A 17,360-nucleotide genomic window follows, 5' to 3' on the forward strand; every position below is an offset into this window, starting at 1 on the left:
AACAATTTAATAGAATCCGTGCATCGCACGGGCTAAAATCTAGTTAAGAGATATACGGAGTATACGTAGTATTTTTAATTAAAAGACTATTTTTTATCAGCATAATTTATCAAAATCTAATGAAATAGCCTTGTACTATTGTACATTCTCAATGGTAATTTAGATTATCATTGGGTAGCCCTCTATTGTTGTTTATTATTGACATAACATTAATGAAGATTTTCATTTTAATTTTTATGTTTTGCCTAGCCATGGTTAACTATGAGGACTTAACTTTTTATTTGCGTATCACAACTTTTGTCGTTCACTGCCAGTTATAATTCGCGCCACTGCCACCATACACTCAGAAAATCTTGAAGACGTTGAATTACACTCTTCAAAACCACAACATTGAAGATGTTAATTCTGCCATCTCTTCGTCTTCTTTGACTCTGCGTTCAAATCTGATTGGTGCTCTAATTCATTTTCTTCATTAGATTTTTTTTATTGCAAATTTAGTTGGATTTTTATCCAGGTAGTTCTTGTTGAATTTAACTTATTTTTCTTAGATTTGATTGATATTTTGTTGATTCATTTTATTTGGTAATTCATGCTTGATTTGTATATAAATATTTTCAATGTTTTTTTTCCGAAATATTATGATTTATGGCAGTTTTTTCGAAGTACTATTAATTTTAATAAACTAACCTTGATTTATTATTTAACACATTTATCAAAAAAGTCGTTAATAATGTCATGATGTAGAAAAGTTAAAGAGTTAAAGGCTATGAATGATAATAAAGTATTTTTCTTGTTTCCATTAAGAATGTGCAATAATACAGCTGAAATTTTTCAAGAAGAAAGAGACCGCTGGAGGGAAAAAATAAAAGAAATAAAAGAAAAAAACACATTATGGAACAAAAAAGAAAACTTCCGTTGCCGGGACTTGAACCCGGGTCTCTCGGGTGAGAGCCGAGTATCCTGACCAACTAGACTACAACGGAACTGTTGATTCAATATTCGATTGTTTAGTATTTGTCTGATAGAATAAGACACCTGTTGACAGTTTCAATTTTCACTAGCTTGTATTAGAGTGGACCCAGAATTAATAGTTTTATCTAGCTTCCTTTTTACACCCATATGGAAAAGGCTACATGTACACCTCCATTAATGTGCTGACACATCATCAAACCCACTAAAAAATGAGAATGAAAGACAATAAATATGCCATTTTAACCAATAGAAAAACATGGTGTACAAGATCCCTTGTACACTAGGTGTACATGTAGTAGGATCCCACTCATAGTAACCTTTATTGTTCATATAGTAACAATAATAAATTAAACACTCAAATTCTTAGAACATAATAACCCTATGTTTTTAAAAGCGAATTGTAATTTAAATCACATTATTCAAGCACAATATGTATCAACGCCACTAATTTGATATTATTTTCATAATAATCTTAATAAAATGCCAATAAATTTATTTTAAGGCATGATCTACAAACAATTTAGTGTGGACCAAGTCCATTTAAGAATTAGTGTAATTTATACTTCCTCCGTTCCACAATAGATGCATCGCTTCTCTTTTGAACATTATTCATTAACTAACTTTGACAATTACTCTTCACATTATGTAAAAACAAACATAATCAAGTGAGATCTTGTTAAATTCGTATCAATGTCAGGATTTCAAATATCAATTTTTTATAATTTTTACTTACACGCAATTAGAGATATTAATATTCAAAAAAGTATGTTGGAATACGTGAAAAAAGAAATGATGCATCTATTGTGAAATGGAGGAAGTATGCATTTTACGCAGGTGCGCCAAAATATATTTGAGATTCAATAGCATAATGTACAAAAAAGTAAACATGTGTGTTATCTTATTAACATGTGGTTTGAACCCCTTACCTTGAGTTTTAAACAATAAAGCGTTTACTACTAAGCTGTTACATGTTTCATGTTATCATTGTAAAAAAAATGTAAAAAAATGTGAATGTTATTAATGTATTAACCCAGAGCATCGCCCGAGCCCAAAAACTACGTGCTCATTAAAAATATGTGTTTTTATAAAACATTAGAAAAAATCGGGTGAATCGAACATAGAATTGACACGTTAATGAAATTCAAACCGAAATATGATGGTTATTTTATGTCCATGACCCCCATAGACATAGAAAATACAATAAACTATACAAAGACAACAAATTTTGTCTACCTTAGGGATATAAGTGAGACGTCTAATTGGGAGACTTGCCTAGCATCGATGGGGACAAATATTGTGTCCACCATGGGTGATGGGGCCGACATGAATTTTAAGGTTAACCGCCCCCTACCAGCCCCGCTCGACTCAAAAGTCTTTTAGTTTTAAATATATTACATATAGTTCATTTTATTCTCGTATTTTATGTAACATTTTTTTTAAAAAAAATACCAAATATATTAAATTTACTCCGTAATAAATATGCAAAAAATACATCAAATATATTTTATTTGTACTCTTTTGCAGTAAGTTTTTCTGTAGGATTAAAATCCTAACTTGATAGTGAGTGGTGAATCTTGGATCAAATAAGATGGGTGTTAGGTGGATGTGGATACCCAAGTGTATGGTGAAGAAAGGATACTTTAGTTTTCTACTTATTGGGGTGGGGGTAAAGATGAATTTTTTACCCGCCACAGATGATGGAGTGTTTAATTGTTGATGGGGTTGAAAATTTAGATGAGGATGCAAGGATCCGCTCCACCCATTAACATCTATACCTTACTCAATTGGTGGGTTTAGTTAGTTTACCTAAGTCACATCATTTTCTAAGGACAGTTAAAAACGACAATAATCCTATAGAAAACAACACAAGTTTAAGGGAGGTCAAGAGTTATACAGCCTATACACATTAATTGAGACACTAGTGAGTAGTGGAGTATCTTTTAAAGACTTGATCATAATTAGTGACAGGTCAAGAAACGGTCCACAAAGGGTCCATCCTTTCGCTGGCATTACCAACCTATTAAATCAACGATTAGGACCATTCTAACTACCATAAGTTGATTGACTATCTAAATCATGTACTTCCGTAATTAGCTGAGAATGAGATTTCTTTTATGGGCCCCAATAGAACTTGTATATTTGTTCCTCTTTCTATGGTTGGTATCCATTAGAACATCAATACTAAAGGACTCTTATCCCACTTTTAAGGAGAGAGAAATTTTTAGAGCTAGTTCTTAACAAAATTGGGGTAGCTGTTAGCCCATTCTTATTTAGAGGTTGATGGTGACATCCTCTAAATAAGAGGTAACTCTTGGAAATTAAGAGGGGGTGAGGTGGAATGTTGATTGATATTGTGTTTGCCTTTTGGCATTTTTATTACAAAAATAAAATTAAAAATATGATAAAGTTATCTAAGAGTTAATGTATAAGAGTTAGTGTATTTCTTATATTTTTTTGGTACCTAACTCTTATTAAGAGTGATGATGAGGTGGATTAGGAGAGAGATTACTCCCTCAGCGCAGCGGACTGGCTCGTTAATCAAGGAGGGGTTCAACCTCTTGAAACCGTCACGTGAAGGGTATTTCCGTAACTCTTAGTAGAATCCTGGACATGGACATTAGGGGTGTGGATATGCCATGTCTCATTCCTTCGTATATTTTTTTTTCTTTTGATCTTGTAACTGTAGTTTTATTTCTGTTCCCTTTTCCTTTTCTTTGGTTGTTTAATGATTTTTGTTTAAAAAAAACTACTATGTATATTCAGCTATTCGGATAAGCATTCCTTCCACTAGTAATTAACAATGTAATTGTGAATATAATGGTACGGCTTACTCTAATACGGGTGCTTGAGAGTCATATATATAATAAAATATCGTACACTAGTATAATTACGAATATACCCTTAGTATCCTCTATTACATCCCCTTAATCTGTGCATGGGACCACGTACAGATTGGACCTTAAAAATTCAAAACGTTGGCCCGACAAACCTTTCATAAAAATGTCAACGATTTGTAAATTAGTATGGACATAACGTACAACTAAATCACCATGAGCAACACACTCCAAAACAAATGATAGTCTAATTTGATATGTTTTCTAAGTTCATCCTAAATGGGATTTACTGCAAGATAAGACGCCAAAATATTATCACAAAATAAATTTACGGGTGCGCGGATGATGATTCTCAAGTCAGCTATCAAGGAACGAATCATGAGTGTCTCATGTACCTTGCATGCAACAACGCGGTACTCTATTTATGTGGAAGATTTGGAGACAATGGGTTTCTTATTCGAGAGCCAGGAAATAAGATTGCCGCCAAGAAAAATGGCATAACTAGTGGTTGAACGACAACTATCAGGACAACCTGCCCGATCTGCATCTGAGTAGGCAATCATGATTGATATGTCTGGGGCGGGGCGAAGCCATAGACTTCGGTCGACCGAAGTCTGAAGTACCCTACAAGTACCTGTATATACGCTTAACAACCAACAAGTGAGATGTGCGGGGTGCATGCATAAATTGGAAAACTAAATGCACAACATATGTAAGGTCTTTCATAATCAAGTATCCGGATCGCCCCAACTATATTGTGATACTCAGTAGGATCGGATAATAAATCATTGTCTCTATCAGAAAGTGTGGTACGGCTAGGAAGAGGAGTACGCAACTACGCACAAGTTTAGTAGTATGCAGATGTAATTACAGAAGAAAATCATGAACATATTTTTTTTCTAACACAAGAATAAACCTATGGAAGTATGTACACACATCTTGAACTCCTATGAAGTAATGAAGATCACCTAAATCCTTCATAGCAAACTCGTCAGACAAAAGAGAGATGATTTTGGTGATCAAAGAAGATGAGTTGTCTGTGACAATGATATCGCCGATATAAAGAAGAAGATAAACAATGAATTTGTCACGACGAAAAGTAAACATAGAATTATCTGATTGATAACAAAAGAAGCCTTGTTGTAATAGAAAAATGATGATGCGAAGATACCAAGCTCGAGGAGCTTGTTTCAAACCATGGATTGCTTTCCTAGGACGACTAATGTGGTTAGGAAAACCAGGATGAATGAAACCAGCAGGCTGTTTCATGTAGACCTCCTCAATTAGATCACTCTGTAAAAAAGCATTTTTAACGTCTACTTGACGAATGACCCAATTATAGGAAAGAGCTAGAGACAAAACCAATAGAACAATAGTTGATTTAACAACATGGCTAAAAGGCTCAGAGTAATCTATACCTTCATGCTGGCAAAAACCAAGAACAACCAAACGAGCCTTATGACTAATCACATGACCATCTTCGTCGGTTTATATTGTATATACCCATTTTGTACCAACCAAGTTCTTTAACGCATCAAATGGTACTATACCCCAACTTTTGTTGAAGAAGTGCTTTAATCTCTTCCGCCGTAACTTCACGCCATTTTGAAATTTTATTCGCTTTTGTAAAACAAGTTGGTGCTCTTTCTTTTTCAAGTGTACTGAGATTTAATATTGGTTTTTTTTTTTAAAAAAATCTGTGTTTGACACGTGTTCTCATTTCGTGAACGTTGCTCGTAGACAGAGTCGCAAAAATATTAGTCCAAGAAGGGGCATTAGTGGGTGGCAAATTGGCAATGAATGAGTATATGTGTTGGGCTAGGTTAAGTTTTGGGCGCTACACTCAATAAATGGTTGGGTTTAACCCCTAACTGTTGTACCCGGGTACAGCCAGCTCTGGCTGTACCCCTAAAAAACGACGCGCCTGTATTGTTTGTTCTTTTTGGTTTGATTGTTTGTTCTTTCATGTTGTTTTTTAAATTCATCATAAAATTGTTCATAATTGTTGTACTTTTTGTTCTTTTTTCTGGAATTTGGTGTTCTTTTTTATATTGTTTGTTCTTTTTTGTTGAATTGTTTGTTCATTATTGTTTAATTGTGTGTTCATAATAATCATCTGATAATGTTCATAATGAAATTAAACTCTTCATTGATCTTTTATGTTTTTACAAGTGTATGTATTGTTTGTTCTTTCTTTTTATATTGTTTGTTCTTTCTTGTTGTACTGTTTGTTCTTTCATATTGTTTTTATAAATTCATCATAAAAATGTTCATAATTGTTGTATTGTTTGTTCTTTCTTCTAGAATTTTATTTTTATATTGTTGGTTCTTGTTTGTTGAATGGTTTGTTCTTTTTTTTCATTTGTTTGTTCATAATAGTCATCTGGTTAACGTCATAATGAAATTGTCCATACTTTTGTTTTATTTGTTCATACATTTTGTATTATTTGTTCTTTCTTGTTCTATTACTGAACACCTTTTAAACCCTTTCTTTTTGACCAATTTGTTTTCTTTGCATGCTCATAATTTTCAAATCAGTAAATGTTAATTTTTAAATTAGTTGTGATCATCATATCAAATTACTTATTATTTTCATTTTCAGCCTACAACAATGAGGAAATTGAAACCGTGAAAGTCAAATATTGTGTTCAAATCACACTTCATACACACGATCAAAAATATAAAACTCGAGGCTACATCAAAAGCAAGATTCAAGGTTGAAGATATAGAAAAATAAGTGGATGATTTCTACCAATATCTTGTAATTCAAGTACAATTTTACATTGGCAATGCCTAAAATGTTCAATTTTTTGGTAAAATATGTTATTTGACATGTTTTAATTGCCCAATATGTGTAAATATATGTTCAAAGTAATAACATAGTAATGCAATAACTATGTTCATTTTCAAATCAGTAAATACACATTTCACAATCAGTAGATAAATGTTCATTTCTAATTGGTTGAATAAATAAGGATAGCCAAATAATTAGATAAATTTTCATATTCGAATGAGTAGATAAATGTTCATTTCTAAATTGGTTGAATAAATGAGGATTGCCAATTAGATAAACGTTCATATTCGAATGAGTAGATAAAAGTTCATTTCCAAATAAATAAATAAATGTTCATTTTGAAAATAGTAAATGTTCATTTTCAAAATAGTAAATGTTCATTTTCATAACAGTATATTAAAACGACGTTGTTTTGGATGGAGTACAGCCAAGTCTGGATGTACCCGAGTACAGCAAAAAATTAGGCGGTTGGGTTGGCCGGAAGGGGGTAATAATTAATGGCTGCATACCTATCCAGCCAGTAATAGCTGCATACGCACACAAACGACGCGTATCATTGGCTTTTTTGCTCTACACGCAAAACCCGCAGCAAATCCTCAAGCACTCTCTCTCTCATCTTTCAAGTTGATTTTTCATTGAAACACCGTCAAATTTATGAGATTTCTCTCTCATGACCGACCAAATTGTGATTAAATCATCATCTACGGCGATAAATCGCCATCAACCAGTCCTCAATCAAACCCTAACTCCGTCGCAATAACCTCCGTCAAAGTCTTCATCAAAATGTTGGAGAAGTCGGCGGCGAAAGATGATGATGAAAAAGAGGAGAAATCATGGAGTTCTTGGAGGAGATAAGGTGGGGAGATCTGGTGGGAGCGAGGTATACTATAAGGCTGGGTTTGTTGATGGATTGACAGATAAACATCGAAAGGAGTTTAAGATGATCAAGATTTCAGTTGAATGTTTATTCATTCTTTTGATAAAGGAGTTTTCTTTTTCTATAATTTTTTTTGGGGTTAAAAGTTTTTTCTATTCATAATTTATAAGGCCCTCCCTTAGTAATTTCTGAATATTGATTCAGAATTTGTTATGTTCAGTTTATAATTCATCATATTCAACTTATAAAAGATGATGTTCAATGTTCAATGTTCAATGTTCAATGTTCAATTTATAACACAAAAAATTCAACTTTATAAAACAATGATATGTTCATAAATAAGAACACTTTTGTGTGATGTTCAGTTTCTCAAGTCTTATGTTCAAATTATACCGAATTATGTTCAACTAGTTAAAAATTTTATGATTTTCCGGTAGGAAGGAAAAGGTTAGTTTGAGGCAATTTATGTGTTATATTTTTATTATTATAGCACATACGATTCACCTTATGTTCAATGTATTAGATCATATGTTCATTTAATCATTACATATGTTCAATAATGAACTTTGAACTAACCATTCTCCAATCTAAACAGAAATACAAAAAGAAACTTAAACGCCAAGTACTTAAGAAAGTGACGTAAGATATTACTCGTAAATAAGATGTTCAAATGTATTACATATTGATATTCGACGAATAAAATATCTATAATCGTTATATCAAACTATTTATCAAAAATGGCCATAATCTCATCATAGAGCGATACACGAACATCAAGAGAAGTAGACAATCCCGCTATTGAGAGTACCTTCAAAAGGAACCACATGAAATTAATAAAGATAATGAATAATATATTAAGACAAAAAAAAATCTTCAAATATACCTTATTAGCATAATTTAGAGCATACATCGAATATATTACTTTCTTTTTCTTAGATTGAGATCCAAATCCACCCTAAAATGTACTAAAACACAAATTGAAGTGAAATGTTCAAAACATGACACACAATGTTCATAATTAAGACAATACATGTTCAAATACTTACACAAAATATTACAAAGGATTAACAACACCCGGTAATGCTCTCTTACCACATATTTCTTTCTAGATATTACAAAAATAGAAATGTTCAGTTTCTCAAGTGTAATTTTCTTGACCACTATTACTTCTTTGCATACTGTTAAAAACAAAGGTAAAAAGGATGTTCAGTTATAATTGTACATTGTACATATATTAACATCACATGTTTATTATCTGAAAATAAAATAGGTTTATACTAATAACTTAATAGCAACAACAAAAATGTTCACATATAATATAATAATGTTCATACCTTAACACTTTATGTTCAAAGACGAATAAAATTAGTTTCGTATAAATTTAAAACAAAGACATTCATGTTCAGAATATAAGTGATTCATGTTCAGAATATAAGTGAGATATGTTCAGAATTATTGTAAACAGATTTTACCTAAAACATGTCTGGCCATCCACAACTTCTACTTTCTCAATATCCATCATCTTCGCATCATCACTATTTCCAAAACTCACCTCTTCATTACTCCTAAACAAGAACAAGAGAACACATCAAACATCAGACACATTTCAATCCCCAATTTCGTCCTCCGCCACAAAACTCAACCTCAACAATGCATAATTATGATAGGAATCTCATATTAACAACAAAAATAAAAAGGAAAATCAAAAAATTATCCCCAAAACAAGATAATGTAGGAAATGATTATAAATCAGGGGCAATTTAACGAAGAACAGTTAAACACCCATCATTATAAACTAAAATCATATTAAAAAAAAGGGTAATAGCAATACTAAGAAAACAAAATGCGGATTTACTCCACTTAATTAGCTAGAAATTAAAGTTTTCAGACTAGCAAACCAACAACAAGTGAGATGTGCGGGGTGCATGCATAAATTGGAAAACTAAATGCACAACATATGTAAGGTCTTTCATAATCAAGTATCCGGATCGCCCCAACTATATTGTGATACTCAGTAGGATCGGATAATAAATCATTGTCTCTATCAGAAAGTGTGGTACGGCTAGGAAGAGGAGTACGCAACTACGCACAAGTTTAGTAGTATGCAGATGTAATTACAGAAGAAAATCATGAACATATTTTTTTTCTAACACAAGAATAAACCTATGGAAGTATGTACACACATCTTGAACTCCTATGAAGTAATGAAGATCACCTAAATCCTTCATAGCAAACTCGTCAGACAAAAGAGAGATGATTTTGGTGATCAAAGAAGATGAGTTGTCTGTGACAATGATATCGCCGATATAAAGAAGAAGATAAACAATGAATTTGTCACGACGAAAAGTAAACATAGAATTATCTGATTGATAACAAAAGAAGCCTTGTTGTAATAGAAAAATGATGATGCGAAGATACCAAGCTCGAGGAGCTTGTTTCAAACCATGGATTGCTTTCCTAGGACGACTAATGTGGTTAGGAAAACCAGGATGAATGAAACCAGCAGGCTGTTTCATGTAGACCTCCTCAATTAGATCACTCTGTAAAAAAGCATTTTTAACGTCTACTTGACGAATGACCCAATTATAGGAAAGAGCTAGAGACAAAACCAATAGAACAATAGTTGATTTAACAACATGGCTAAAAGGCTCAGAGTAATCTATACCTTCATGCTGGCAAAAACCAAGAACAACCAAACGAGCCTTATGACTAATCACATGACCATCTTCGTCGGTTTATATTGTATATACCCATTTTGTACCAACCAAGTTCTTTAACGCATCAAATGGTACTATACCCCAACTTTTGTTGAAGAAGTGCTTTAATCTCTTCCGCCGTAACTTCACGCCATTTTGAAATTTTATTCGCTTTTGTAAAACAAGTTGGTGCTCTTTCTTTTTCAAGTGTACTGAGATTTAATATTGGTTTTTTTTTTAAAAAAAATCTGTGTTTGACACGTGTTCTCATTTCGTGAACGTTGCTCGTAGACAGAGTCGCAAAAATATTAGTCCAAGAAGGGGCATTAGTGGGTGGCAAATTGGCAATGAATGAGTATATGTGTTGGGCTAGGTTAAGTTTTGGGCGCTACACTCAATAAATGGTTGGGTTTAACCCCTAACTGTTGTACCCGGGTACAGCCAGCTCTGGCTGTACCCCTAAAAAACGACGCGCCTGTATTGTTTGTTCTTTCTGGTTTGATTGTTTGTTCTTTCATGTTGTTTTTTAAATTCATCATAAAATTGTTCATAATTGTTGTACTTTTTGTTCTTTTTTCTGGAATTTGGTGTTCTTTTTTATATTGTTTGTTCTTTTTTGTTGAATTGTTTGTTCATTATTGTTTAATTGTGTGTTCATAATAATCATCTGATAATGTTCATAATGAAATTAAACTCTTCATTGATCTTTTATGTTTTTACAAGTGTATGTATTGTTTGTTCTTTCTTTTTATATTGTTTGTTCTTTCTTGTTGTACTGTTTGTTCTTTCATATTGTTTTTATAAATTCATCATAAAAATGTTCATAATTGTTGTATTGTTTGTTCTTTCTTCTAGAATTTTATTTTTATATTGTTGGTTCTTGTTTGTTGAATGGTTTGTTCTTTTTTTTCATTTGTTTGTTCATAATAGTCATCTGGTTAACGTCATAATGAAATTGTCCATACTTTTGTTTTATTTGTTCATACATTTTGTATTATTTGTTCTTTCTTGTTCTATTACTGAACACCTTTTAAACCCTTTCTTTTTGACCAATTTGTTTTCTTTGCATGCTCATAATTTTCAAATCAGTAAATGTTAATTTTTAAATTAGTTGTGATCATCATATCAAATTACTTATTATTTTCATTTTCAGCCTACAACAATGAGGAAATTGAAACCGTGAAAGTCAAATATTGTGTTCAAATCACACTTCATACACACGATCAAAAATATAAAACTCGAGGCTACATCAAAAGCAAGATTCAAGGTTGAAGATATAGAAAAATAAGTGGATGATTTCTACCAATATCTTGTAATTCAAGTACAATTTTACATTGGCAATGCCTAAAATGTTCAATTTTTTGGTAAAATATGTTATTTGACATGTTTTAATTGCCCAATATGTGTAAATATATGTTCAAAGTAATAACATAGTAATGCAATAACTATGTTCATTTTCAAATCAGTAAATACACATTTCACAATCAGTAGATAAATGTTCATTTCTAATTGGTTGAATAAATAAGGATAGCCAAATAATTAGATAAATTTTCATATTCGAATGAGTAGATAAATGTTCATTTCTAAATTGGTTGAATAAATGAGGATTGCCAATTAGATAAACGTTCATATTCGAATGAGTAGATAAAAGTTCATTTCCAAATAAATAAATAAATGTTCATTTTGAAAATAGTAAATGTTCATTTTCAAAATAGTAAATGTTCATTTTCATAACAGTATATTAAAACGACGTTGTTTTGGATGGAGTACAGCCAAGTCTGGATGTACCCGAGTACAGCAAAAAATTAGGCGGTTGGGTTGGCCGGAAGGGGGTAATAATTAATGGCTGCATACCTATCCAGCCAGTAATAGCTGCATACGCACACAAACGACGCGTATCATTGGCTTTTTTGCTCTACACGCAAAACCCGCAGCAAATCCACAAGCACTCTCTCTCTCATCTTTCAAGTTGATTTTTCATTGAAACACCGTCAAATTTATGAGATTTCTCTCTCATGACCGACCAAATTGTGATTAAATCATCATCTACGGCGATAAATCGCCATCAACCAGTCCTCAATCAAACCCTAACTCCGTCGCAATAACCTCCGTCAAAGTCTTCATCAAAATGTTGGAGAAGTCGGCGGCGAAAGATGATGATGAAAAAGAGGAGAAATCATGGAGTTCTTGGAGGAGATAAGGTGGGGAGATCTGGTGGGAGCGAGGTATACTATAAGGCTGGGTTTGTTGATGGATTGACAGATAAACATCGAAAGGAGTTTAAGATGATCAAGATTTCAGTTGAATGTTTATTCATTCTTTTGATAAAGGAGTTTTCTTTTTCTATAATTTTTTTTGGGGTTAAAAGTTTTTTCTATTCATAATTTATAAGGCCCTCCCTTAGTAATTTCTGAATATTGATTCAGAATTTGTTATGTTCAGTTTATAATTCATCATATTCAACTTATAAAAGATGATGTTCAATGTTCAATGTTCAATGTTCAATGTTCAATTTATAACACAAAAAATTCAACTTTATAAAACAATGATATGTTCATAAATAAGAACACTTTTGTGTGATGTTCAGTTTCTCAAGTCTTATGTTCAAATTATACCGAATTATGTTCAACTAGTTAAAAATTTTATGATTTTCCGGTAGGAAGGAAAAGGTTAGTTTGAGGCAATTTATGTGTTATATTTTTATTATTATAGCACATACGATTCACCTTATGTTCAATGTATTAGATCATATGTTCATTTAATCATTACATATGTTCAATAATGAACTTTGAACTAACCATTCTCCAATCTAAACAGAAATACAAAAAGAAACTTAAACGCCAAGTACTTAAGAAAGTGACGTAAGATATTACTCGTAAATAAGATGTTCAAATGTATTACATATTGATATTCGACGAATAAAATATCTATAATCGTTATATCAAACTATTTATCAAAAATGGCCATAATCTCATCATAGAGCGATACACGAACATCAAGAGAAGTAGACAATCCCGCTATTGAGAGTACCTTCAAAAGGAACCACATGAAATTAATAAAGATAATGAATAATATATTAAGACAAAAAAAAATCTTCAAATATACCTTATTAGCATAATTTAGAGCATACATCGAATATATTACTTTCTTTTTCTTAGATTGAGATCCAAATCCACCCTAAAATGTACTAAAACACAAATTGAAGTGAAATGTTCAAAACATGACACACAATGTTCATAATTAAGACAATACATGTTCAAATACTTACACAAAATATTACAAAGGATTAACAACACCCGGTAATGCTCTCTTACCACATATTTCTTTCTAGATATTACAAAAATAGAAATGTTCAGTTTCTCAAGTGTAATTTTCTTGACCACTATTACTTCTTTGCATACTGTTAAAAACAAAGGTAAAAAGGATGTTCAGTTATAATTGTACATTGTACATATATTAACATCACATGTTTATTATCTGAAAATAAAATAGGTTTATACTAATAACTTAATAGCAACAACAAAAATGTTCACATATAATATAATAATGTTCATACCTTAACACTTTATGTTCAAAGACGAATAAAATTAGTTTCGTATAAATTTAAAACAAAGACATTCATGTTCAGAATATAAGTGATTCATGTTCAGAATATAAGTGAGATATGTTCAGAATTATTGTAAACAGATTTTACCTAAAACATGTCTGGCCATCCACAACTTCTACTTTCTCAATATCCATCATCTTCGCATCATCACTATTTCCAAAACTCACCTCTTCATTACTCCTAAACAAGAACAAGAGAACACATCAAACATCAGACACATTTCAATCCCCAATTTCGTCCTCCGCCACAAAACTCAACCTCAACAATGCATAATTATGATAGGAATCTCATATTAACAACAAAAATAAAAAGGAAAATCAAAAAATTATCCCCAAAACAAGATAATGTAGGAAATGATTATAAATCAGGGGCAATTTAACGAAGAACAGTTAAACACCCATCATTATAAACTAAAATCATATTAAAAAAAAGGGTAATAGCAATACTAAGAAAACAAAATGCGGATTTACTCCACTTAATTAGCTAGAAATTAAAGTTTTCAGACTAGCAAACCAACAACAAGTGAGATGTGCGGGGTGCATGCATAAATTGGAAAACTAAATGCACAACATATGTAAGGTCTTTCATAATCAAGTATCCGGATCGCCCCAACTATATTGTGATACTCAGTAGGATCGGATAATAAATCATTGTCTCTATCAGAAAGTGTGGTACGGCTAGGAAGAGGAGTACGCAACTACGCACAAGTTTAGTAGTATGCAGATGTAATTACAGAAGAAAATCATGAACATATTTTTTTTCTAACACAAGAATAAACCTATGGAAGTATGTACACACATCTTGAACTCCTATGAAGTAATGAAGATCACCTAAATCCTTCATAGCAAACTCGTCAGACAAAAGAGAGATGATTTTGGTGATCAAAGAAGATGAGTTGTCTGTGACAATGATATCGCCGATATAAAGAAGAAGATAAACAATGAATTTGTCACGACGAAAAGTAAACATAGAATTATCTGATTGATAACAAAAGAAGCCTTGTTGTAATAGAAAAATGATGATGCGAAGATACCAAGCTCGAGGAGCTTGTTTCAAACCATGGATTGCTTTCCTAGGACGACTAATGTGGTTAGGAAAACCAGGATGAATGAAACCAGCAGGCTGTTTCATGTAGACCTCCTCAATTAGATCACTCTGTAAAAAAGCATTTTTAACGTCTACTTGACGAATGACCCAATTATAGGAAAGAGCTAGAGACAAAACCAATAGAACAATAGTTGATTTAACAACATGGCTAAAAGGCTCAGAGTAATCTATACCTTCATGCTGGCAAAAACCAAGAACAACCAAACGAGCCTTATGACTAATCACATGACCATCTTCGTCGGTTTATATTGTATATACCCATTTTGTACCAACCAAGTTCTTTAACGCATCAAATGGTACTATACCCCAACTTTTGTTGAAGAAGTGCTTTAATCTCTTCCGCCGTAACTTCACGCCATTTTGAAATTTTATTCGCTTTTGTAAAACAAGTTGGTGCTCTTTCTTTTTCAAGTGTACTGAGATTTAATATTGGTTTTTTTTTTAAAAAAAATCTGTGTTTGACACGTGTTCTCATTTCGTGAACGTTGCTCGTAGACAGAGTCGCAAAAATATTAGTCCAAGAAGGGGCATTAGTGGGTGGCAAATTGGCAATGAATGAGTATATGTGTTGGGCTAGGTTAAGTTTTGGGCGCTACACTCAATAAATGGTTGGGTTTAACCCCTAACTGTTGTACCCGGGTACAGCCAGCTCTGGCTGTACCCCTAAAAAACGACGCGCCTGTATTGTTTGTTCTTTCTGGTTTGATTGTTTGTTCTTTCATGTTGTTTTTTAAATTCATCATAAAATTGTTCATAATTGTTGTACTTTTTGTTCTTTTTTCTGGAATTTGGTGTTCTTTTTTATATTGTTTGTTCTTTTTTGTTGAATTGTTTGTTCATTATTGTTTAATTGTGTGTTCATAATAATCATCTGATAATGTTCATAATGAAATTAAACTCTTCATTGATCTTTTATGTTTTTACAAGTGTATGTATTGTTTGTTCTTTCTTTTTATATTGTTTGTTCTTTCTTGTTGTACTGTTTGTTCTTTCATATTGTTTTTATAAATTCATCATAAAAATGTTCATAATTGTTGTATTGTTTGTTCTTTCTTCTAGAATTTTATTTTTATATTGTTGGTTCTTGTTTGTTGAATGGTTTGTTCTTTTTTTTCATTTGTTTGTTCATAATAGTCATCTGGTTAACGTCATAATGAAATTGTCCATACTTTTGTTTTATTTGTTCATACATTTTGTATTATTTGTTCTTTCTTGTTCTATTACTGAACACCTTTTAAACCCTTTCTTTTTGACCAATTTGTTTTCTTTGCATGCTCATAATTTTCAAATCAGTAAATGTTAATTTTTAAATTAGTTGTGATCATCATATCAAATTACTTATTATTTTCATTTTCAGCCTACAACAATGAGGAAATTGAAACCGTGAAAGTCAAATATTGTGTTCAAATCACACTTCATACACACGATCAAAAATATAAAACTCGAGGCTACATCAAAAGCAAGATTCAAGGTTGAAGATATAGAAAAATAAGTGGATGATTTCTACCAATATCTTGTAATTCAAGTACAATTTTACATTGGCAATGCCTAAAATGTTCAATTTTTTGGTAAAATATGTTATTTGACATGTTTTAATTGCCCAATATGTGTAAATATATGTTCAAAGTAATAACATAGTAATGCAATAACTATGTTCATTTTCAAATCAGTAAATACACATTTCACAATCAGTAGATAAATGTTCATTTCTAATTGGTTGAATAAATAAGGATAGCCAAATAATTAGATAAATTTTCATATTCGAATGAGTAGATAAATGTTCATTTCTAAATTGGTTGAATAAATGAGGATTGCCAATTAGATAAACGTTCATATTCGAATGAGTAGATAAAAGTTCATTTCCAAATAAATAAATAAATGTTCATTTTGAAAATAGTAAATGTTCATTTTCAAAATAGTAAATGTTCATTTTCATAACAGTATATTAAAACGACGTTGTTTTGGATGGAGTACAGCCAAGTCTGGATGTACCCGAGTACAGCAAAAAATTAGGCGGTTGGGTTGGCCGGAAGGGGGTAATAATTAATGGCTGCATACCTATCCAGCCAGTAATAGCTGCATACGCACACAAACGACGCGTATCATTGGCTTTTTTGCTCTACACGCAAAACCCGCAGCAAATCCACAAGCACTCTCTCTCTCATCTTTCAAGTTGATTTTTCATTGAAACACCGTCAAATTTATGAGATTTCTCTCTCATGACCGACCAAATTGTGATTAAATCATCATCTACGGCGATAAATCGCCATCAACCAGTCCTCAATCAAACCCTAACTCCGTCGCAATAACCTCCGTCAAAGTCTTCATCAAAATGTTGGAGAAGTCGGCGGCGAAAGATGATGATGAAAAAGAGGAGAAATCATGGAGTTCTTGGAGGAGATAAGGTGGGGAGATCTGGTGGGAGCGAGGTATACTATAAGGCTGGGTTTGTTGATGGATTGACAGATAAACA

The 17,360-nt window shown here is 32.1% G+C and overlaps 1 non-coding gene across 1 annotated transcript; it reads right to left on the bottom strand.

Annotated features, from left to right (window-relative positions):
- Window positions 1-910: 910 nt before the first annotated feature.
- Window positions 911-983, bottom strand: TRNAE-CUC (transfer RNA glutamic acid (anticodon CUC)). Its single transcript has one exon. It is a non-coding gene; the product is annotated as a tRNA-Glu (tRNA).
- Between the last annotated feature and the right edge of the window lie 16,377 nt (window positions 984-17,360).

This window comes from Spinacia oleracea, chromosome 2 (assembly GCF_020520425.1).
Source record: "Spinacia oleracea cultivar Varoflay chromosome 2, BTI_SOV_V1, whole genome shotgun sequence".
NCBI lineage: Eukaryota > Viridiplantae > Streptophyta > Magnoliopsida > Caryophyllales > Amaranthaceae > Spinacia > Spinacia oleracea.